General features: G+C 40.6%; 1 long non-coding RNA gene across 6 annotated transcripts in view; it reads left to right on the top strand.

Annotated features, from left to right (window-relative positions):
• The window catches only part of LOC118144838 (uncharacterized), a 59,779-nt gene that overhangs the window by 12,992 nt on the left and 23,497 nt on the right, over positions 1–23,290 (top strand). For 2 of the 6 annotated variants that reach the window (XR_008474279.2, XR_008474277.2), the window contains exons 2-5: positions 13,773–13,870; positions 16,586–16,695; positions 19,006–19,099; positions 20,398–20,437. This is a non-coding gene — a long non-coding RNA (uncharacterized LOC118144838). The remainder of the gene's footprint in view (positions 1–13,772; positions 13,871–16,585; positions 16,696–19,005; positions 19,100–20,397; positions 20,438–23,290) is intronic. The other 4 variants (XR_008474281.2, XR_008474280.2, XR_013520964.1 and 1 more) reach the window with 4 other exon arrangements.

Below are 23,290 nucleotides of genomic sequence, written 5' to 3'. Positions count from 1 at the left end.
AGCTCTTTCACCACCCGCTGACACGGCCTCTGTGCTCATACTTTCCTCCCAGGGCTGCTGTCTGCTTAGTGCCTTGGATTGCAGCTTCTCTTAGAGCCTGGTTTGTTCACCTGCCGTGCCCCTCCTCTGGCTTCCCTGGCCTGAATCCCCTTCTCTTATCTGACTCTTCCAAATGGAATTTGCAGAAATTGGAAAGCATGTTCACCCAGCCAACACCATCGATAGTGCCCACCCACTTTATTGCAATGGAACAGTGGGAGTTCAGAAGAGGGTCCATTTTGCTGGGTGATACTGTGAGAAATGCTGCCGACACCTTAAGGCCTCTCTTCTGGCACAGCGTCCCCACTAGGCTCCACTGGACTCTACCTCCTCCAGTGGCTGCTGTGAACCTATTGTGCTGGGCTAGGAGCTTTGTTTAATATTTTATTTAGACAGTTCCAAATTGCAGAAAAGTTGCAAGAAGAGTTCAAAAACCTCCCATATACTCTTGTTCCTTAGTCTTCCCCGATGTCCATGGCCCTGACATTTTTGAATATTGTAGACTAGTCATTTTGTTGAATGTTCTTCAGTTTGAGTTTTCCAAAGTTTGCTCATGATTAGACATCAGCGATATATTTTATGGAGGGAATACCACAATTGTGATCTTTGCAGTGCATTCTCTCAGTGGCACACAATGTCGGTCATGTTACTGGTGTGTTAACTTTGATCACTTGACTGAAATGGTGCCTGCCAGATTTCTTCACTGTAAAATTACTCTTCTTTTTATTTGTAATTAATAAATATAATATGGGTTATTCCATTCCTTATTTAGCTTTTACCCATGTTTGTTTGTTTGTTTAATTTATTCCTAGCTAAGGTTTTTAATTTTAAGTTCTGGGGTATCTGTGCAGAACTGCAGTTTTGTTACATGGGTAAACATTTGCCATGGTGGTTTGTTGCACCCATCAACGCATCATGGACGTATTAAGGCCAGCATGCATTAGCTATCTTTCCTGATGTTTTCCCTTTCCTCCCCCGTTCCCAACAGGCCCCAGTATGTGTTATTCCCCTCCCTGTGTCCATCTGTTCTCATTTTTCAGGCCCTACTTATGGGTCAGAATATGAGGTGTTTGGTTTCCTTTCCTGCATTAGTTTGCTGAGAATAATGCTATCAGCTCCATCCATGTCCCTGCAAATGACATGATATTGTTTCTTTTTATGGCTGCATAGTATTCCATGGTTTATATGTACCACATTTTCTTTATCCACTTTGTCATTGATGGGCATTTGGTTTGATTCCATGTCTTTGCTATTGTAAAGAGTGCGGCAATGAACCTGCACACTCATGAATCTTTATAATAGAATGATTTACATTCTTTGGTTATATACCCAGTAATGTGATTGCTGGGTTAAATGGTATTTCTGCTTCTAGGTCTTTGAGGAATCACCAAAGTGTCTTCCACAATGGTTGAACGAATTTACATTACCACCAATAGTGTGAAATCATTCCTATCCCTCAGCAGCCTCACCAGCTTTTGTGATTTCTTGGCTTTTTAATAATCACCATTCTGACTGGTATGAATTGGTATCTCATTGTGGTTTTGATTTGCAGTTCTCAAATGATGAGTGATGTTGAGGTTTTCTCATATGTTTGTTGACTGCACAAATGTCTTCTTTTGAGAAGTGTCTGTTCATGTCTTTTGCCCACTTTTTATTTTTATTTTTTATTTATTTTTTAATTTTTTATTGCATTTTAGGTTTTGGGATACATGTGCAGAACACGCAAGACAGTTGCATAGGTACACACATGGCAGTGTGTTTTGCTCTCTTTCTCCCCTTCACCCACATTTGGCATTTCTCCCCAGGCTATCCCTCCCCAGCCCCACCCCCCGCTGGCCCTCCCCTTTTCCCCCCAATAGACCCCAGTGCTTAGTACTCCCCTCCCTGTGTCCATGTGTTCTCATTTTTCATCACCCGCCTATGAGTGAGAATATGCGGTATTTCATTTTCTGTTCTTGTGTCAGTTTGCTGAGAATGATGTTCTCCAGATTCATCCATGTCCCTACAAACGACACGAACTCATCATTTCTGATTGCTGCATAATATTCCATGGTGTATATGTGCCACATTTTCCCAATCCAGTCTATCATCGATGGGCATTTGGGTTGGTTCCAGGTCTTTGCTATTGTAAACAGTGCTGCAATGAACATTCCTGTGCATGTGTCCTTATAGTAGAACGATTTATAGTCCTTTGGATATATACCCAGTAATGGGATTGCTGGGTCAAATGGAATTTCTATTTCTAAGGCCTTGAGGAATCGCCACACTGTCTTCCACAATGGTTGAACTAGTTTACACTCCCACCAACAGTGTAAAAGTGTGCCTTTTTCTCCACATCCTCTCCAGCATCTGTTGTCTCCAGATTTTTTAATGATTGCCATTCTAACTGGCATGAGATGGTATCTCAATGTGGTTTTGATTTGCATCTCTCTAATGACCAGTGATGATGAGCATTTTTTCATATGATTGTTGGCCTCATATATGTCTTCTTTTGTAAAGTGTCTGTTCATATCCTTTGCCTGTTTTTGAATGGGCTTGTTTGTTTTTTTCCTGTATGTCTGTTTGTGTTCTTTGTAAATTCTGGATATCAGCCCTTTGTCAGATGGGTAAACTGAAAAATTTTTTCCCATTCTGTTGGTTGCCGATTCACTCTAGTGACTGTTTCTGTTGTCGTGCAGAAGCTGTCAAGTTTGATTAGGTCCCATTTGTCTATTTTGGCTTTTGTTGCCAATGCTTTTGGTGTTTTGTTCATGAAGTCCTTGCCTACTCCTATGTCCTGGATGGTTTTGCCTAGATTTTCTTCTAGGGTTTTTATGGTGCCAGGTCTTATGTTTAAGTCTTTAATCCATCTGGAGTTAATTTTAGTGTAAGGTGTCAGGAAGGGGTCCAGTTTCTGCTTTCTGCACATAGCTAGCCAGTTTTCCCAACACCATTTATTAAACAGGGAATCTTTTCCCCATTGCTTGTTTTTGTCAGATTTATCAAAGTTTGTATGGTTGTAGATATGTTGTGTTGCCTCCGATGCCTCTGTTTTATTCCATTGGTCTATATCTCTGTTTTGGTACCAGTACCATGCTGTTTTGATTACTGTAGCCTTGTAGTATAGTTTGAAATCTGGTAGTGTGATGCCTCCCGCTGTGTTCTTTTTGCTTAGAATTGACTTGGCTATGCGGGCTCTCTTTTGGTTCCATATGAAGTTCATGGTGGTTGTTTCCAGTTCTGTGAAGAAAGTCAATGGTAGCTTGATGGGGATAGCATTGATTCTGTAAATTACTTTGGGCAGTATAGCCATTTTCACGATATTAATTCTTCCTAACCATGAACATGGAATATTTCTCCATCTGTTTGTGTCCTCTCTTATTTCGTTGAGCAGTGGTTTGTAGTTTTCCTTGAAGAGGTCCCTTATGTTCCTTGTGAGTTGTATTCCTAGGTATTTTATTCTTTTTGTAGCAATCGTGAATGGCAGTTCATTCTTGATTTGGCTTTCTTTAAGTCTGTTATTGGTGTATAGGAATGATTGTGATTTTTGCACATTGATTTTATATCCTGAGACTTTGCTGAAGTTGCTTATTTGTTTCAGGAGTTTTTGGGCTGAGGCAATGGGGTCTTCTAGGTATACTATCATGTCGTCTGCAAATAGAGACAATTTGGCTTCCACCATTCCTATTTGAATGCCCTTTATTTCTTTTTCTTGCCTGATTGCTCTGGCTAGAACTTCCAGTACTATATTGAATAGGAGTGGTGAGAGAGGGCATCCTTGTCTAGTACCAGATTTCAAAGGGAATGCTTCCAGTTTTTGCCCATTCAGTATGATGTTGGCTGTTGGTTTGTCATAAATAGCTTTTATTACTTTGAGATACGTTCCATCGATACCGAGTTTATTGAGGGTTTTTAGCATAAAGGGCTGTTGAATTTTGTCGAATGCCTTCTCTGCATCAATTGAGATAATCATGTGGTTTTTGTTTTTGGTTCTGTTTATGTGGTGAATTACGTTTATAGACTTGCGTATGTTGAACCAGCCTTGCATCCTCGGATGAATCCTACTTGATCATGATGGATAAGTTTTTTGATGTGCTGTAGCAATCAGCTTGCCAGTATTTTATTGAAGATTTTTGCATCTATGTTCATCATGGATATTGGCCTGAAGTTTTCTTTTCTTGTTGGGTCTCTGCCGGGTTTTGGTATCAGGATGATATTGATTGGTCTCATAAAATGATTTGGGAAGGATTCCCTCTTTTTGGATTATTTGGAATAGTTTCAGAAGGAATGGTACCAGCTCCTCTTTGTGTGTCTGGTAGAATTCAGCTGTGAACCCATCTAGACCTGGGCTTTTTTTGTGTGGTAGGCTCTTAATTGCTGCCTTGACTTCAGACCTTGTTATTGGTCTATTCATAGTTTCGGCTTCCTCCTTGTTTAGGCTTGGGAGGACACAGGAGTCCTGGAATTTATCCATATCTTCCAGGTTTACTAGTTTATGTGCATAGAGTTGTTTGTAATATTCTCTGATGATGGTTTGAATTTCTGTGTAATCTTTTGTGATTTCCCCTTTATCATTTTTTATTGCATCTATTTGGTTGTTCTCTCTTTTCTTTTTTATCAGTCTGGCTAGTGGTCTGTCTATTTTGTTGATCTTTTCAAAAAACCAGCTCTTGGATTTATTGATTTTTTGAAGGGTTTTTCGTGTCTCAATCTCCTTCAGCTCTGCTCTGATCTTAGTTATTTCTTGTCTTCTGCTGGGTTTTGAGTTTTTTTGATCTTGCTCCTCTAGCTCTTTCAATTTTGACGATAGGGTGCCAATTTTGGATCTCTCCATCCTCCTCATATGGGCACTTATTGCTATATATTTTCCTCTAGAGACTGCTGTAAATGTGTCCCAGAGATTCTGGCATGTTGTGTCTTTATTCTCATTGGTTTCGAAGAACTTCTTTATTTCTGCCTTCATTTCATTGTTTACCCAGTCAACATTCAAGAGCCAGTTGTTCAGTTTACATGAAGCTGTGCGGTCCTGGGTTAGTTTCTGAATTCTGAGTTCTAACTTGTTTGCACTATGATCTGAGAGACTGTTTATTATGATTTTCTTTGCTTTGCATTTGCTGAGGAGTGCTTTACTTCCAATTATGTGGTCAGTTTTAGAGTAGGTGTGATGTGGTGCTGAGAAGAATGTATATTCTGTGGATTTGGGGTGGAGAGTTCTGTAAATGTCTATCAGGTTTGCTTGTTCCAGGTCTGAGTTCACGCCCAGAATATCCTTGTTGATTTTCTGTCTGGTTGATCTGTCTATTATTGACAGTGGAGTGTTAAAATCTCCCACTATTATTGTGTGGGAGTCTAAGTCTCTTTGTAAGTCATTAAGAACTTGCCTTATGTATCTGGGTGCTCCTGTATTGGGTCCATATATGTTTAGGATTGTTAGCTCTTCTTGTTGTATTGATCCTTTTACCATTATGTAATGGTCTTCTTTGTCTCTTTTGATGTTTGTTGCTTTAAAGTCTATTTTATCAGAGATGAGAATTGCAACTCCTGCTTTTTTTGCTCTCCATTAGCTTGGTAAATCTTCCTCCATCCCTTTATTTTGAGCCTTTGTGTATCCTTGCATGTGAGATGGGTTTCCTGGATACAGCACACTGATGGGTTTTGGTTTTTATCCAATTTGCCAGTCTGTGTCTTTTGATTGGTGCATTTAGTCCATTTACATTTAGGGTTAATATTCTTATGTGTGAATTTGATACTGCCATTTTGATGCTAGGTGGCTGTTTTGCCTGGTAGTTGATATAGATTCTTCATTATGTTGATGTTCTTTAGCATTTAGTGTGATTTTGGAATGGCTGGTACTGGTTTTTCCTTTCTATGTGTAGTGCCTCTTTCAGGAGCTCTTGTAAAGCAGGCCTAGTGGTGACAAAATCTCTGAGTACTTGCTTGTACACAAAGGATTTTATTTTTCCTTCACTTCTGAAGCTCAGTTTGGCTGGATATGAAATTCTGGGTTGAAAGTTCTTTTCTTTAAGGATGTTGAATATTGGCCCCCACTCTCTTCTGGCTTGTAGAGTTTCTGCCGAGAGATCTGCTGTGAGTCTGATGGGCTTCCCTTTGTGGGTGACCCAACCTTTCTCTCTGGCTGCCCTTAATATTTTCTCCTTTATTTCAACCCTGGTGAATCTGACGATTATGTGCCTTGGGTTGCTCTTCTTATGGAATATCTTTGTGGTGTTCTCTGTGTTTCCTGCATTTGAGTGTTGGCCTGCCTTGCTAGGTTGGGGAAATTTTCCTGGATAATATCCTGAAGATTATTTTCCAGCTTGGATTCATTCTCTTTGTCATATTCTGGTACACCTATCAAAAGTAGGTTAGGTCTCTCCACAGAGTCCCACATTTCTTGGAGACTTTGTTCATTCCTTTTTGCACTTTTTTCTCTAATCTTGGTTTCTCGTTTTATTTCATTGAGTTGATCTTTGACTTCTGATATTCTTTCTTCTGCTTGGTCAATTCGGCTGTTGAAACTTGTGCATGCTTTGCGAAGTTCTCTTATTGTGTTTTTCAGCTCCTTCAATTCTTTCATATTCCTCTCTAAGTTATCCATTCTTGTTATCATTTCCTCGAATCTTTTTTCAAATCTTTTTTCAAGGTTCTTAGTTTCTTTGCATTGATTTAAAACATGTTCTTTTAGCTCACAAAAGTTTCTCATTATCCACCTTCTGAGGTCTAATTCCGTCATTTCGTCACAGTCATTCTTAGTCCAGCTTTGTTCCCTGGCTGGTGAAGAGTTTTGGTCCTTTGTAGGAGGTGATGTGTTCTGGTTTCGGGTGTTTTCCTCCTTTTTGTGCTGGTTTCTTCCCATCTTTGTGGATTTATCCACCTGTCGTCTGAGTAGTTGCTGACTTTTCGATTGGGTTTCTGAGTGGATGCCCAGATTGTTGATGATGAAGTATTTCTGTTACTTGGTTTTCCTTCTACCAGTCTAGCCCCTCCACTGTACAACTGCTGAGGTCCACTCCAGGCCCTGCTTGTCTGGGATGCACCTATAGCGGCTGCAGAACAGTGAGGGATGCTACCAGTTTCTTTCTCTGCTATCTTTGTCCCAGAATGATGCCTGCCAAATGTCAGTCTTCTGGATATAGAGGGGTCAGGGAGCTGCTTGAGGAGACAGTCTGTACTTTATAGGAGCTCAAGTGCTGATCTGTGAGCTCTGTTGTTGATTCAGGGCTGTTAGGCTGCTACATTTAATTCTGCTGCAGCAGAACTCATAAAAAAAAACCTTTTTTTTCTCAGATGCTCTGTCTTGGGGGTTTGGGGTTTTCTTTATGTGTCCGTTGCGCTGTCCTGCCCAGCTAGGAGGCAGTTTAGTCACTATTTGCCTGCCGAGGCTCCACTCTGCTGGTGTGAGGTCCGCCCTGTTGCTGCAGGCTCTGCCCTGCTGCTGCGGTCTCCGCCCTGCTGCCATGGGCCACGCCCTGCAGTGGAGTCTCTCTGTTGTGGCGGGTTGCCTCGGCAATGCAGGCTGCGTCAGCAATGGGAGTGTACCTCAGTAGGGGCGGATTGCCTCGGTAATGGCAAATGCCCATCCCCCACCGAGCTGCACCATTCTGGGTTCAGCTGTGCCTGCAGTGAAACTCTCCACCTGGAGCGTTTGGAATCGCCATTTTGTTTGTCCCACTGCCCTTGCCCAAATGCCGTTTCCCTGGAATCTCCTGGCCTGGCTCACTGTCCAAGTCCCGTTCAATCAGATGGATATGCCAATCTGCCCTCTCAAGTCTCAGATTGCCGGTTCAACAGGGCACCTGGATCAGTGCGCTTTGTGTGAAGCACTGTGGAGTGCCGCTGCACCGCAGCGCCGGCCACTGGCTGCTCCAGCTGCCAGCTGCACCAGCCAAAACCACTTCGCTAGCGTCCCACGTCTCTTTTATACCTGGGAATTTCCCCATTCTGTGGGCATCAAAGATCCGTCTGGAAATGCGGCCCTGACTCACCCTCCACGTGTTCACTGAGATCTTCAATCCTGGGTTGTTCTCACCATGCCATCTTGAGTCGGTCTCCTTGCCCACTTTTTAATGTGATCCTTTATTTCTTGAAAATTTTTTTAAGATCGTTGTAGACTCTGGATATTAGACTTTTGTCAGATGGATAGGTTGCAAAAATTTTCTCCCATTCTGTAGGTTGTCTGTTTAATTATATCCCGTTTGTCAATTTTCACTTTTGTTTCTATTGCTTTTGATGTTGTTGTCATGAAATCTTTGCCCATTTCTATGTCCTGAATGGTATTGCCTAGATTTTCTTCTAAGGTTTTTATAGTTCTGGGTTTTACATTTAAGTCTTTAATCTATCTTGAGCTAATTTTTGTATAAGGTGTAAGGAATAGGTCCAATTTCAATTTTCTGCATATGGCTAGCCAGTTCTCCCAACACTATTTATTAAATAGGAAATCCATTTCCCATTGCTTGTTTTTGTCAGGTTTGTCAAAGATCAAATGGTTATAAATATGAGGGCTTATTTCTGAGTTCTTTGTTCCATTTGTCTATACGTAATTAGTATATATTTCTGTATTTCTTGGTATATGTTTCTGTACCAAGACCATGCTGTTTGGGTTACTGTAGCCTTGTAGTGTAGTTTGAAGTCATTAACCACATGTTTTAGCACCCATCAATATATCTTTTGTCCAAATTAATGATTATTGTGATTGTTGCAAAATGGTAATTTTCCAAAACTGTCATTCCTACTACATTTATTAGTTGACTTCCTGTCATAAGGAAGAATTTTCCCTTTTACTGATGAATTTATTCATTCCTTTATTCATGTCAGTCTAGACTCTTGGCTTTCTAGTTAACTCAACAGGTTATAAACAATTTTTATTATTTATTTTGATGCCAAATTGCCCAAGTTTGGCCAACAAAAGACCCTATGTATGTGAACTCTGAGGATTTACTCATCGTTCTTTGACCATTTCCTTACTTTTTGTTCCAAAAAGATGTTCCAGACTCACTTTCAGACCCATCCTGTTTGTGTGTATGTGTGTGTGCAGGCGTATGGATAATATTCATTCTATATTTTTCAACTACATTGAAAATCATGAATTCTTTTTTTTGCCAATCAGTTTGAGCTTTATGAGGTTGCTCAGGTTAGCCTTGAACTGATGACCTCGCCTTCGCGAGCGCCATGACCTCCGGCGGGAGCCACTTTGGTATTCACTGCTACTTCCAATTCCAATCCAATAACGCAGGGTCTAGTTTAACTTCTCTCCTTTTCATATTTGTACTTCTTTTTCTTGACAGTGAGAAAGCTGTCACCCAGTGCTCCCAATACCCAAGTCTCCGTGTACGTAACCAATCTCTTGACCCCACCTGGCTGCCCCATCCTTGCTTGTAAGCCCAACCTCTACTTGAGCCTGCTACTTCATATAACCTGCATATTTGGGTCTGCCTTCATGGCTTTCTGATACAGAAAGGAAGGAACCAATTTATATATTTTGAAGAAGAGAAGAGGAAGAGAAAGCAAATAAGTAGTCCTAGGAGATTTTTTTCCAAACTTCGTTTGTCATTTCATCTCTTTTTAAGTTTACACAATTACTTCTTTATCACTTATAAAGTTATTCTAGATAATTAAAACATATATCTTTGACTATTCTGCTCTGATATTTTTATTTTGTGTACACTATATGCTGTTTATACAAGTAGTCACTTCAATTATCTTTAGGTGTGAATAGAAATATCAGACACATATTTTAGTGCTGTGAAGAACTTAAATTCTGTTTTGATCAGAATGGGATAGGTTAGGCTTTACAAACATCCCTGAGATCTCAGGGTCTTAACCCAATGTAGCTTATTTTTTGTTCATGCTATATTATTGCCCAAAGCAGGTAATAGATGGGGTTCTTAGGGGCCCAGACTTATGGAGGCTTTATTCTAGATGTGTTCCCATGATGAACATAAGTGTAGAAAGAGACTGTCACTAATTGTATGTCAGCTTTTAAAGTTTTTACCAGGAAGTAAAGGACATTATTTATGCTGATATTTCATTGGCCAAGGCAAGTCACATGACCATACTTCCGAGGAAGTGGAAAAGTTTATTCCTACCAAGTAGTTGGAGGTGGGTACTGACTCCCAGAGTGCTTTCACAAGGGACACCAAGGCCAATGCTCTGATTCTGGCTCTCACTTTTAGCACGAGTTTTATCTTGTAAGTTCTATTTCTTTCTCTGCAAGACAGGAAAAGCTAGCTCATGAGATTATAAAGAAAAAAAACAGTAAAACTGTTTTATAAAATGTAAAATACTGCAGGAAGATGAGAGTGTCATGACTATCATTTCTAATAGTCATGTCACCAAATGGCAGATAAACTTCCTGGGAGCTATGTTCATTACCCCAGTGGATTCCATATTCCAAGTGATGACAAAGATAATCTTCTTTTCCAGTTATAATAGTTATAGATGCTCAATGTTGATAATTTTCCCCATACAAAAAATATATATAAATAAGAAAATACAAAGATCCATAATCTCAAAATAGAACAATATTTACCTTTTGATATACATACTTGACAGCTGTTTTCTACATGTAACTTAAGTAGCTGAACTTATATGTAATTTTTTTCTACATATAATTTAAGTAGCTGAAATTATATGTAATATTTTTCTCAAATTTTACTTAACCTTCAACTTTTAATGTTTTCTTATATAATTGCGAATTCTTTTTAATATTATTTTTAAAGGCCACATAATATTTTATAACCGATTAACCATTTACCTATCATTGGCCACTTAAGTTGTTTCCATATCCATGATACTCGTGATTGTTTCACTCTGCTGACAAAAAGAGAATGCCTTGCTTCTACACTGTACCGGTCCTGGACCTCAGATTCATTTCTTTCCTTTCTCTGCTCTTCTCCACATTATAGTACTCAGGTCAGTTGGCTTCTGGCTGAAATCACCTAGTGGAAGACACTAACAGGAGAATTGCAGAATGGGGAATGGAAGAAGTCCAGCTGTATCTCCCCTCCCACTCTGCGGTGGATGGTTTCTTTGGCAGTAGCTATGCCTCCCTCTTGGTTCCATCTCTCACCAGACAGGCTCTTCATGGTTCCAGAACCCCACCCCCCAACAAAACCCAAACCTTTGGTTCTAGTAACACCCCCTGCTCCTTTTGTCCCTCTAGCCTAGGCATGATAGTGGCTTCCTGCTGTTGCTAATCTCTGAGTTTCTCATCATCGTCTGGTTGGTGCTCAGCATCTTTATCACTTGGGTTACCAACTCCCTGCATTCAATTCTCTCTGTTGGAAATGCTTGAAGAAGTTCATGTTTTCCTGGCTAGATTCTCGTTTATTTTCACATTGCCACTGTAACTTCTATCAGCTTTTCTTTCTTCTCAACCCTGTCTTGTCTTTATCAGAGAACCTTAGTTTAGGAAACAGAACCCTGTTAAAACTTTTCAAACAACAATGTAAAAAAGATGCAGTCATTGAAAAGATAAAAGAGCAGCACGCATTACCAATAGACAAGAAGTGCAGCTAGGAATCATGCAGGAGTTAGACTAAAAAGTGCATCCCCTTCATCCTTTCTCTCTCTAGAAGAGGGTAAATATGAGAGAAAGCAGTACTCTCAGCCCCAGTTGTACACAACTTCTCAAACCCAGTGGCCAACATGAGCTACCTAGATCTCCATTTTCCTGTTATGGGGCCCTGCTTGTGTCAGGTGTATAAGCTTCATGTAATCAACTGTAAACAGGAGTGGGGTGTGGATGAGGTCATCACCTCTGTGGCTTGCTAAGCTGGAGAGGGTGGGAGAGCTTCACTGAACAAGAGCATGTGGGTAGGGGCACCTTAATGAGCAGGTCTCCTACAAGCCTATTGTTTAGCGGTCCTAAAAGATAGGGACTCTGTTTCTAAAAATTTGACACACTAGGGTGAAAGAAATGTCTCTTAATACAGGACACATAAAACTGTGGGGTACATTATAAAACAACAACAACAACTTTTTAGTTCATGGCTGAGTAGGTAGTAGAGTTAGGAAAACCACTTGGGATTGAAATGAAGAAATGTTTTCTCTATGAATGGAGGGAAGTGGGAAAAATGGATCAAGGGATGAATATCAAGTACTGGCACTGGTGAAGTTTTATTAAACAGCTGTTCCTTGGTATTCCATGAAGGATTCGTTCCTTGTGGATACCCAAATCCCCCATTTTTGCATAGCTTATGCACATCCTCCCTTACACTTAAATCATATCTAGATTACTTATAATACTTAATACAATGTAAATGCTATGAAAATAGTTTTTGTGCTATTTATAAATTTGCATTACTTTAAATTTTGTATTGTTATTTTTAATTGTTTTTTAAAATATTTGTAATCAGTAGATTGCAGAATCTGCAGGTAGATGCTGAATTCATGAATACAGAGGGACAACTATATAAGCTCATTAGTGAATATAAGTGGATTCATTTTATTATGCTGATTTAAACTAAGTTAAATATAAATATGTCTATATATGACCATATGTATATTTCATAGAATAAATAAAATAACTTTAATATATTTAAACTGGAAATGCTTCTAAATCTGTCTATAATTAGTCATCGCTTAGTTTTGAAAGAATACAGGTTTTTCAAAATGTGTTCCTTGCTCCCTATTTCTGTTATTGCTGCTACGGAGAACCATAGCAGCTGTAAATCTCCAGGCCTTCCCCACTCTAAAATGAAAATTCATTGCAGAATGATTGCTATAAATGCCTCTTTTTCTTTATTACCATGGTAGGGGATTATTATAAATTTTCTTATCTTGCTGATGAAAAGAATGTAACCTATGAGACTCTTCCTTATTACTCAAAGATGTTTTGAGCCCATGGTCCTATCTTGTGTTGTAACATCAGCATGGCCCTCACCACAGCAGCTGTGGATGATACACATCCACTTAACTCCTCGTTGGCTTCTGTTGTTTAATGTTCAATTCCTACTCCAGGTGAAAGTACTAGTAGAAGATGCATCCATGGGTCCCGAGGCTTCCCAGGAGTCGTTCCCTGTTGGTGTCTATTCTGCTCCCTTTGTCTATAGTGTCAGGGTCTATTCTCTTGCCCCAGCCTGTGAGGTCCTCCAGTTTCACATACAGTTTCCTTTTAGCATCTTCAGGTGATAGTTGCCTCTTCATCTTACCAATAATGGGAATATCAGCAGACCATCTACCCTTAAACTAATTTACCAGGACATTGGGTTCCTCATTTTCCATGTTGGATATTTTAGCTCTCACATCACTCTGATCTGCACTTCTGTGTATATGAACCACAGTTGGAAGTCAGATCCAGCTTTGGGGTCAGTCATGGTCACTGTTGCGCCAATTTTGGTGGCCAAGTGTCTCTTAAAACATGGCATCTTTCTAGTTTTCCTGGAAACAGCCTTTCCCTAAGGGTTTACTTTTGGCCACCTGTTTTCATGTGGCATTTGCAGTGGTGTGCTGGAGGGGCTCATAATAGCTAATGAGAGCCCACTGTCAAATACTCAGGAATTTTGTGACCCATATTTTAAATCACAGTTTAAAATCAGTCATGGTGAGAGTATTCACACCATGAAAATTGGTGAATACTATAAATCAGGGCTTCCCCTGCTCAACCTGAAAATCATTTTACCAGCACACGACTACATTTGGGTAACTAAATAAAAATAATAAAAATAGATATTTTTTCAAACATAGGTAATCTGACAATTTTTATTATTGAGAACACTTTGTTTTTGAGACGGAGTTTCCCTCTTGCTGCCCAGGCGGGAGTGCAATGGAACAATCTCGGCTCACCACAACCTCTGCATCCCTGGTTCAAGTGACTCTCCTGTCTCAGCCTCCTGAGTAGCAAGAATTACAAGTATGTGCCACCACGCTCAGCCAATTTTGTGTTTTTAGTAGAGACGGGGTTTCTCCATGTTGGTTAGGCCGATATCAAACTCCGGACTTCAGGTCGATCCACCTGCCTCAGCCTCTCAAAGTACTGGGATTATAGGTGTGATCCACTGCACCTGGCCTGAGAATAGTTTTTAAATGTTTTTGTACGATTCAGCCAAAAAAACACTCAAACAGGTAAGTGAAGATTGCCTAAAGGAAATTTTAAAATGCTACATATAAAAGAAAAAATTTGATAAACTAGACTGTCAAAATTAAAAACTTCCCATTAAAAAGTACTGTTAAGAAAATAAATCGGTAAGCCACAGCCTGGAGAACATAGTAGGACTTTATCTAGAATGTGAAAACTTCTATAAATCACCAAAAAATAAAATGATGATAACTTAATAATAAAATAGAAAAAGTATTTGTTTAGAGATTTCTCAAAATAAAATATGCACATGGCCAATAATCACATGGAAATAGGATCAACATCATCATAAGGAAAATAAAAATTAAGGCTGTGATTATGTTAGTCCATTTTGCATTGCTATAAAAGAATGTCTGAGGCCAACCAGGCAATTTGTGAAAAAAAGGAGTTTATTATGGCTCACAGTTCTGCAGAGTCTACAAGAGGCATGGTGCTAGCGTGTGTTTCTAGTGAGGTCTCAGGAAGGTTACAATCATGGCGGAAGGTGAAGGCGGAGCAGCCGTATCACAGGGTAAGAGAGGGAGCAAGAGAGAGCGGGGAGGAGGTGCCAAACTCTTTTAAACAGCCAGCTCTCACGTCAGCTAATAGGATTAGAACTCATTCTTTACTGCAAGTAGGGCACCAAGCCATTAATGAGGGATTCACTCCCGTGACCGAGACACCCCCACTAAGCCTCACCTCCAACACCAGGGATCATATTTCAACATGAAATATGGAGAGGACAAACATCCAAGCTATATCAACAACAAAATGCCATTTCACATCTACTAGAATGGCTGAAATCAAAGAAATCATCAAGGATGTGGAACAACAGAGCTCTTGCACTGTACTGGTAGAAATAAAAAACGTGAGAACTTTGGAAAACTGTTCGGCAGTTCCTTTTAATGTTAAACATACATCTACTCTTTGATCTTGCAATTCTACTTCTACCCAAGACAAATGAAAACATACCTACAAAAAGACTTGCATAAGAATCTTTATAGCAGCTTTAATCACAATAGTTCCAAACTGGAAATTTTCCAAACATCATCAACAGTAGAATGAACATACACGTTGTGTTACATGTATATAATAGAATGGTACTCAGCAATAAAAATGAACAGATCATTGAAGCATATGCCAACATGAATGAATATTAAAAACCTGTTATGCAAAGGAATCAGACACCAAAGACTACATATAGCAGGCTCCTGTTTATATGAAGTTCAGCAACAGGCAAAACTAACCTTTGAAATTAGAACGGTGGTGACGTTGCAGGGGATGGATTTGGTGAGGGGTAACTGGAAAGGAACACAAGGCTACTTTCTAGGATGACAGAGATTTTGTATGTCTTGATTAGGGTAGTGGTTACACAGGTTAATACATTTTTCTAAGCTCCTTATCTATATGTAAATTTAATTCAGTAATAATAAATTTTAAAAATAGAAATAAGCTCCCCTCCCCCTCCAAAAAATATAGCAACTTAAAGAACCAAAATGAAGTATTTAATCAAGTCTCAGGACAACGAGGAAGTAACATTTTATGTGGCTTAATGATAATATCATACAGAGTGTTAGACAGTAAGACAAAAAGAACAGATAGCAGAAAGCAATTTAACTTTGGACCATTATACATTTAGCATGACATTACATTAAAGCTCTCTACCAATCATTTTATTTCACATTAATGATTCTCCAGGAGGAGTAGTTTCACTTTTGGCTTTTTAAAAGTAGTTTGGCCTGTTTACTCATATTAGTAGAAACAATAAATTCAATAAATCATCACAGCCTCCTACGCTCCTTGGCTGACTGACAGTGTAGCCGCCAGGCTCTGCAGGACCTGCACTGCCAGGCTTGCTAATTGCTACACAACCAGGGATATTGGAAGAGAAGATTACAGGAAAGGAGGCAGGGAGATGAAGAAGTGTGCCAGGAATTATGGAAGACGGCAGGGGCAGTTGAATCAGCATTTCTGAAACTAGGTGTGGTTTGCCTGCCCTGGTGTGCACGTGGGTACCACTGTACTCACAGAAAGACGTACTTTCTATGTTTTTCATCAATATGAGCAGTGTTCGTGGCCATATGATACAGTTTTCCCAAGTCCCAGACTTCTGGGTTAGCTTTGGCTTAACCATTCAAGTAAGATAGCTTTGGCTCTTTCCTCATTTTGATGATCACACTTCGACTGTTTGAGGGGACGTCTCTGAGAATTCCTGGATTTTTTCAGGTGTCCTGGTGTCACCTGACAGCATACTCTCAATCTAGCTCACTTTCTCAGTCCTCTCTGGCCTCTAGGCCCCTGTGACCTGCAGTGTGAGCACAGTGGACCCAAAGCAGCCCTGTCACCAGGTAGATCCTGGTGACATTCATGAAGACATGACGAAAGCTAGAGAGTGATTATAGCACATGTTGGAAACATTGATATGGGTTGTTGTCTTAGTCTGTTCATGCTGGTGTAACAAAAATACCATAAATGAGTGACTTATAAGCAACAGATATTTACTTCTCACAGTCCTGGAGGCTGAGATGTTCAAGATCAAGGCAGATTTGGTGTCTGGGGAGGACCCACTTCCTAGTTCATAGACGGCCATCTTCTTGCTGAGACCTCACAAGGTGGAAGGGGTAAGAGTTTTCTGGGGTCTATTTTTATTTTATTTTTTATTTTTTTGAAACTGAGTGTCACTCTTTGTTGCCCAGCCTGGAGTGCAATGGCGCAATCTCGGCTCACTGCCACCTCCACCTCCCAGGTTCAAGTGATTCTCCTGCCTCAGCCTCCTGAGTAGCTGGGATTATAGGTGTATACCAGGGTGCCCAGCTAATTTTGTATTTTTAGTAGAGATGGAGTTTCATCATCTTGGTCAGGCTGGTCTCGAACTTCTAACATCAGGTGATCTGCCTGCCGTGGCCTCCCAAAGTGCTGAGATTATAGGAGTGAGCCACCATGCCCAGCCCCTGGGGTCTCTTTTATAACTCCATTCATCAGGGCTCTATCCCATGATTGAATCACCTCCCCAGAGGTACTGCCTCCCATCACAGTGGGGTTAGGATTTCAACACATGAATTTGGGGGAACACACATTCAAACCACAGTAGTTGTACGACATCACAGTTGCTGAACTCTCAGTGTTGGCCATTCCTGCCCTGGGAGCTCCCTCCTCAGGCCCTGGCTTCCTCATCTTGTTGCTGGGACCTATGGTTTCCTTACTGAATCTCCTTTCCACTCTTCTCTTCCCTACCCTGTTACTGAGAGTGGAACAGAGGAAATGAAAACCTCATTTCGCATGAGAGCAAGCTCTTCCCATTATTACTGACTTACAGTGCACAGTCATTTAGGTTCCTTGTCTTGAGTACGCCATTCCTGGCCACATCCTTGCCTCCCCAACCAGGAATCCTTTAAATAAAAGTGTACTACCTGCCCTCAGTCTTAATCTTTGCACACATAGACACCCTACCCATTATACCCAAAAAGCTGCCTTCAGTTTCATGAAATTGTATTTTTGGCTTCCTTTCAATTCATCTTTTATGAACTCTGACTTTGTTTTCTTGATAGAGGGGACATTCAGGCTAGATGTTTGTGGAAGTTCAGCATTCCATAGAACATAGTTTAACCTAGAGTAAGAAAAAAAGGAGAATACACAGCTCATCCATGCTGTCTTCATTTCCTTTTTTGCCTGGCTGTATAGCCACTTTTTGTTTTTCTTACTTTTCAGGTGTTATTTTAATTTTTGTCTATTATGGGCACTGAGGTTGGATGAGCAAGGTTCTGCCTCTGTCACTGCTTCCTCCAGGCCAACAAGGTCCATGCAATCGAACTGAGCTAATGGACTGCAGTTCTGGCCACAAAAGTGGCCCCACTTGGCAGGCAGCCAGACTGTGATGAGCCCACACATTCATATTCAACACTTTACTGGCTGCTTGCTTTTACAACAGCTCTCCTTTCTGATCCCGTGTGAGGAGGCTCGTGTAGGAATCCAAATTCTCTGTACCACTAAGTTTAGCCTTAGCCAATGTTTCCTGACCACTGTTTTTTGAACCCTGATCTCCCCCAAAAATAGCTTTGCCAGTTTTTTCATATTAAATAAGAAAACTCTAAGGCCACTTTCTCTTAGCTCCGGCTTCCACTGCCTTGGTTTATAACGTAGCAAACCCTTCTTCCACAAGACAAGACACCTGACCCCTGGGTGAGGCTGCTTTCAAGGAACAGGGTCACTCATGGCTGCCTGAGGCCAACTGTAAAAAAAACTTGGATTAGCATTTTAAAACAGGTTTCACCAAAAGGATAACTATTTGTCATAGAAGAAAATACTACTGACTGAAGCACACTCAGACTGCCTTTAGACATTCTCCCATGCCTGTGTCCTAGTTTCCTGGGGCAGTATTACAATATTTACCATAAAGCTGAGCGTGAGCGTGGGACCTGTGAAGTTCTGAGTTTACTGGTCTACTGTCTTTCTCCCACTGCAAGGGATTAAGAAACTGGAGCTGAAAATGAAAATGTTCACTCACATTTTCTACACCAGCACACCAGAGGAGACAGGAATGGCTTCTTCCTTTTTATTTTTATTTTTTAATAGGTTGCACTAAGAATTGTAGACAGCCAGCTCAGCTAGGGCCAACTTTAAAAGCCCACCACCAGATCCCCACCAAGATAAGCAGCTCCCACACAGAAGTGATCCACCATCATTTCCGAGAGATAACTAGGAATAAAAGGAGAGATGCTTTTACAGAAATAACATAATTTGGCTCCCAGAGAAAAGGAAGGGTAAAATGCAGGTGGTGTTCCTTCTCCTCCCCTTGATGGCTTCCCCAGGTAGAAGCATTAATAGGCTTAGGGCTTATTACGCTGAAATCAAAAGGAGAGAAAGACAGAGAAACTGTATGAACAATGTATGCTAGAGACTCTGAGGGTTTTCAGCAGGCTCATTTGTTTCAGGAAAGAAGATTTAGGGAGGGGTGGATCCCCCTTCTGTCTTCATTCAGCTTCAAATGGAAGAAGAAAAGCAGGAAGTATATAGCTACTGTAGAAGGTATGATAAAAAATGATGGAAAAAATTGCACTTTTTTGTGCAAACATTTATTGAATGCATATTATGTGGCCGGCACTGTGATTGATATGAGAGATATTAATAAGATTCAATCATTGAGCTTATCTTTGTGAAAGAAGCCTGTTTACTTGCTGAACTGCTGAGACAGCCTCTGACGATTCGAACGGATCAGATGCTAGCCATGGTTCAAATGTCCTGTCGTGGACCATATCTGAGCCTCTGGAAAGAAGGCTCAGTGCTACAGTGATTTCAGAATCAAGCTAACCCACTCTAATTTTGGAGGCATTTATCTTTGCCTTCCCCCAGCCCCCACTTTCTACATCTGAATTGTTTGCACCACACTGATATCACTTAGTGAAAGGCTAACCAAATTTATTTCCCACATTCAACCTCAGTTTCTCCATATGTGTTGTTATAAAATCATCTGGTTCTGAGTCATTCAGTCTCTTGGCAGATGCTCAGTGCACTTGAAGCTAGTACGTGCTTGTTTGAAGTCCTTATGGTTCAGCCCTCCCTGTCTGTTAGTCAACTGTATCTGCTTAGTATCTCTATATGTTATGTCTATAAACATGCCTGTTGAAAAAAGAATCTCTGGAAATAACAAGCTAATAGTCTCTTTTCCAGCTATCGGGCATTGTTTTCTGTTTAATGAATAAAAAGTTTTCAGAAATGTGCATTTTAATTAAGTCCAGAACAGACTGCTGTCAGAAAGATCTGCTGGAATGCTTTCCTTTGAAAAAGGAGCTGGCGATGTAATACAACAAGGAGCTATAGGTGGCCACATTATCTGCATTGCCTTTTTCAAGCCTAGGCATGGGGTGTGTGTGTGCACGTGCGTGTGTGTGTGTATGTTTGGACTGAAATGTTGGAATAAAAATGAAACGAGGTATTTTTGCAGAAATTAAGCAATTACTATTTGCAGATGTGATGCCAATTCATAAGTGACCTCTAAACAACAACAGAGCACATCACTTGAAATCTAAAATATAACCACCTCACTGAGCAAGCAGATGTATTTGTTTAGGTGAAGTATCCCAGAGTTACCTGACCCCTCCAGCTAACCCAGACTGCAAAAGATGGGGCCCCATGTGCCCATCAGCCCGAGGAAGGACTCTGAAACCTGTATCGCCAACAGCCCGTGGGTTCTGACAGCAAAGTGAATCACTTCTGGGGAACACAACGACTTGTTTACTTCTCACTGAATTGAAAACTGAAGATATTTCATAATAGGATCTGGGAAATGTTACCAGATGTTTCATCGCACTGTGTTCTTCTGTCAGGTCTACAAGAGGTAATGCTGAGAAAGGCTAATCAATCAAGGTGGGTATGAAAAGCTTAGGGGTAAAACTCATAAAAACGTGAAGTGCGGGAGGACACCTTTTCTCTAGCTGCTAAAATATGATATTTCCTGACTCTTTTGGTACTTCACAGACAAGCTAATATAAACTATAGATCTCATTTTTACTCATTTCTCCCCACTTTCCTTCTCTTCCTTTCTGCTCCAATTTAACCAATCTAACAACCTCTAAATACAGAACAGAAAAATATGGCTTCTGATTTACTTTAAAGTGATGACCAGATGAATACATAATCACAGCTTTCAATACAGCTTCAACTGGAAGACTTTTTCACGTGACCCAGGGAAAGGCACAAAGAAACAAACGTTGAGATGCTCTCAAATAACAAATTCACTTGGCCAAGGCCATGCACAGAGTGGAAAGCTTTTTGCCCCATTTTTTCCCCTCCCGTTCAGATCTTGTTTTATAAAAGCAAGTGCTAATAAACTGTGGCATTAATGAGAGAACACTAATTCAGACTTCATTCTGGTCACCTGTTACTTGGGGCCACTGTGTGTGCCATAAGAACTAAAATCCCAGTTGTCTTAGTTATCTATTGTTGCACTAACGAATCATCCCAAAGCCTAGTGGACTAAGAAATACATATTATAACACACTAAATTTCTGTGGGTCAGGAATTTGGAAGCACATAACAAGGAGGTCTGGCTCAGGATCTCTTGTGAAGTTGCAGTCAAATGCTGACAAGGGCCACAGCAAATGATGCCTGACTGTGGCTGGAGGATCTGATTCCAAGATGGTGCATTCACATGGCTGTTGGCAAGATGCCTCAATTAGTTACAGAGTGGATCTGTCCATAGCTGCCCAAGAGTCCTCATGTCATGGCAGCTGGTTTCTCCCAAAATGAGTGCTCCAAGCAAGAGCGTGAAAGAGAACTTGTAGAAATCCACAATAACTTTTATAACCCGGTCTTTAAAGTCACACACTGTCATGTCTGCTTTACACTATTTGTTAGAAACAAATCCTGAATTCCAGCCCACAGTCAAGCAGAGGAGAATTCGTCTCCAACTCTTAAAGGGAAGAATAGCAAATAATACGTGGACATATCTTAAAATTATTCTACAGGTTGAATAGAATTTTTAATTGGTGCAGTTGATAGTGAGATCTCAATCAGTGCCATACATTGAAGAAAAAGAAGAAGAAGAAAAGAAAGAAAAATAAAAAGAAACGCATAATTTTGTTCAGGCTTTTTATTCTGCCCCACGAACTTCCATCTCAAGTCCCATCCCCAGACCTTATTCCATAGCTCACTTTTCCGTAACTCCAGTTGTTGATCTGTCATTAATAATCTCAACAACATTCCAAATCTGTTAGAAAAAGAAAAAAAAAGGCAGAGGCTCAGGTACCCATGAAGCCTGGAGTTATAAGAAAGCCAAAAATCTGTGAATTCAGAGGACAGGGATATGGAAAGAGTGGGGAAGTTCTCCACAGATGGGGCTCTTCTATCTGATGCCTCCCAGAGTTCTGGGAGGTGTTGCTAAGGCCTCCCAGAGGATTCTCTTGGCTCCTTCTAATGCCAGGGCAGGCAGCTCAGCTCTCCCGTGTGTGTTCAGCCTAGCGGACTTCTCACTCATTCCTCTGCAGCTCCTCTGGGCTTCCTGGGCCCAATGCTTGCAGACTCTGTTCGGAAGTAATCATGGTACTAAATCACTCTCTACTTATTATCATCCAGGGTCTGTCCATGGACAGCTTTATCTCACACCAGGAAGTCTCTTATGATCAGCCTTTCACCGACATCCTTTCATGCTTGCAAAGGGCAAGAAAAGTGGCTTCAGGGACTACCAGCTCATAGGGAGCAGTCAGTCCTAATGGTCTTATCACTCGGCTACCTGTTCCTCCTTCCCAAAGGGAGCACCAGTTAGTGTATCTGAGCCAGAGAGTCTGGCTGAACCAACCTATTACTGTTTTATATAAAGCACTTACAGAATTCCTCGAGGGGAGAGGAGTCTCCAAGGGGAACTTGTCTCATTAAACTGCTGCCTGCTTTCCAAGCAGTCAGAGAAGCTCTGAGTAGGGAGATGCAACCTTTGGGAGGCTTGGTTGTTAATGCACTGACCTCTGGGCACATGGACAGCATAATGGGGGAATCACTTAAGAGGAGAAAATGGGAAATGTGCTTTTTTCCTTTGCCCCATTTAATCGGGTTAAAGAAGAAATAGTGACATTGGGTTATAAAAATGTGTTCAGCATAGATGCTTCTAGGTTCCTGTACCTAAAAACTCTTTATGATTTGTTCTATTCTTTATTTTTTTCTGGAAAATTCTTCTCTATCTCTGTTCTATATTATTCTTTACTTAGCCCTAGATAGATTTTTTTTTAAAAATGGCTTCTGAAGATGTGGTCTTTTAAAAGCTTGGAGAAGAAAGACCAGAATTTTTTTTAAAAGGCCTCTGGCCACAGTGTCTTTCAACTTTGATTTATAGGAACCATTCAAAGGAAAGGTACTCTCTGGAAAATAGCTTTTTTTTTTTTTTCTAAGAAAGCATTGCAGAAAACAAGCCAGCTCCCAGATTGACAGGATGCTTTCTGCAGAGGACTTCGAGATTGCATTTGCAAAGGTTTCCAGAGCAGGTTGATGAATCTGGAGATGATGTATTTTGGGTGCCAAATAATTAGGGAGTTCACTCGACTGGCAGCGTTCAGTCTCAGAAACAGGAGATGGAAGCCTTCAGTGCAGCAGATGATATGTCAGGGTATGACTTCTGAATACCATCCTGCCCGACCATAGGGCTGGCAAGTTTCTACTTCTCTCCTATCCAAGCTGCTTAGCCCAGAGAGAAAGAGCTCAGTTTGCCTCTTTCTTAGATGGGGATTTTTA

This window comes from Callithrix jacchus, chromosome 8 (genome assembly GCF_049354715.1).
Source record: "Callithrix jacchus isolate 240 chromosome 8, calJac240_pri, whole genome shotgun sequence".
Lineage (NCBI taxonomy): Eukaryota > Metazoa > Chordata > Mammalia > Primates > Cebidae > Callithrix > Callithrix jacchus.
The sequence above is the reverse complement of the archived record's forward strand: the minus strand, read 5'-3'. Positions and strand labels throughout refer to the sequence as shown.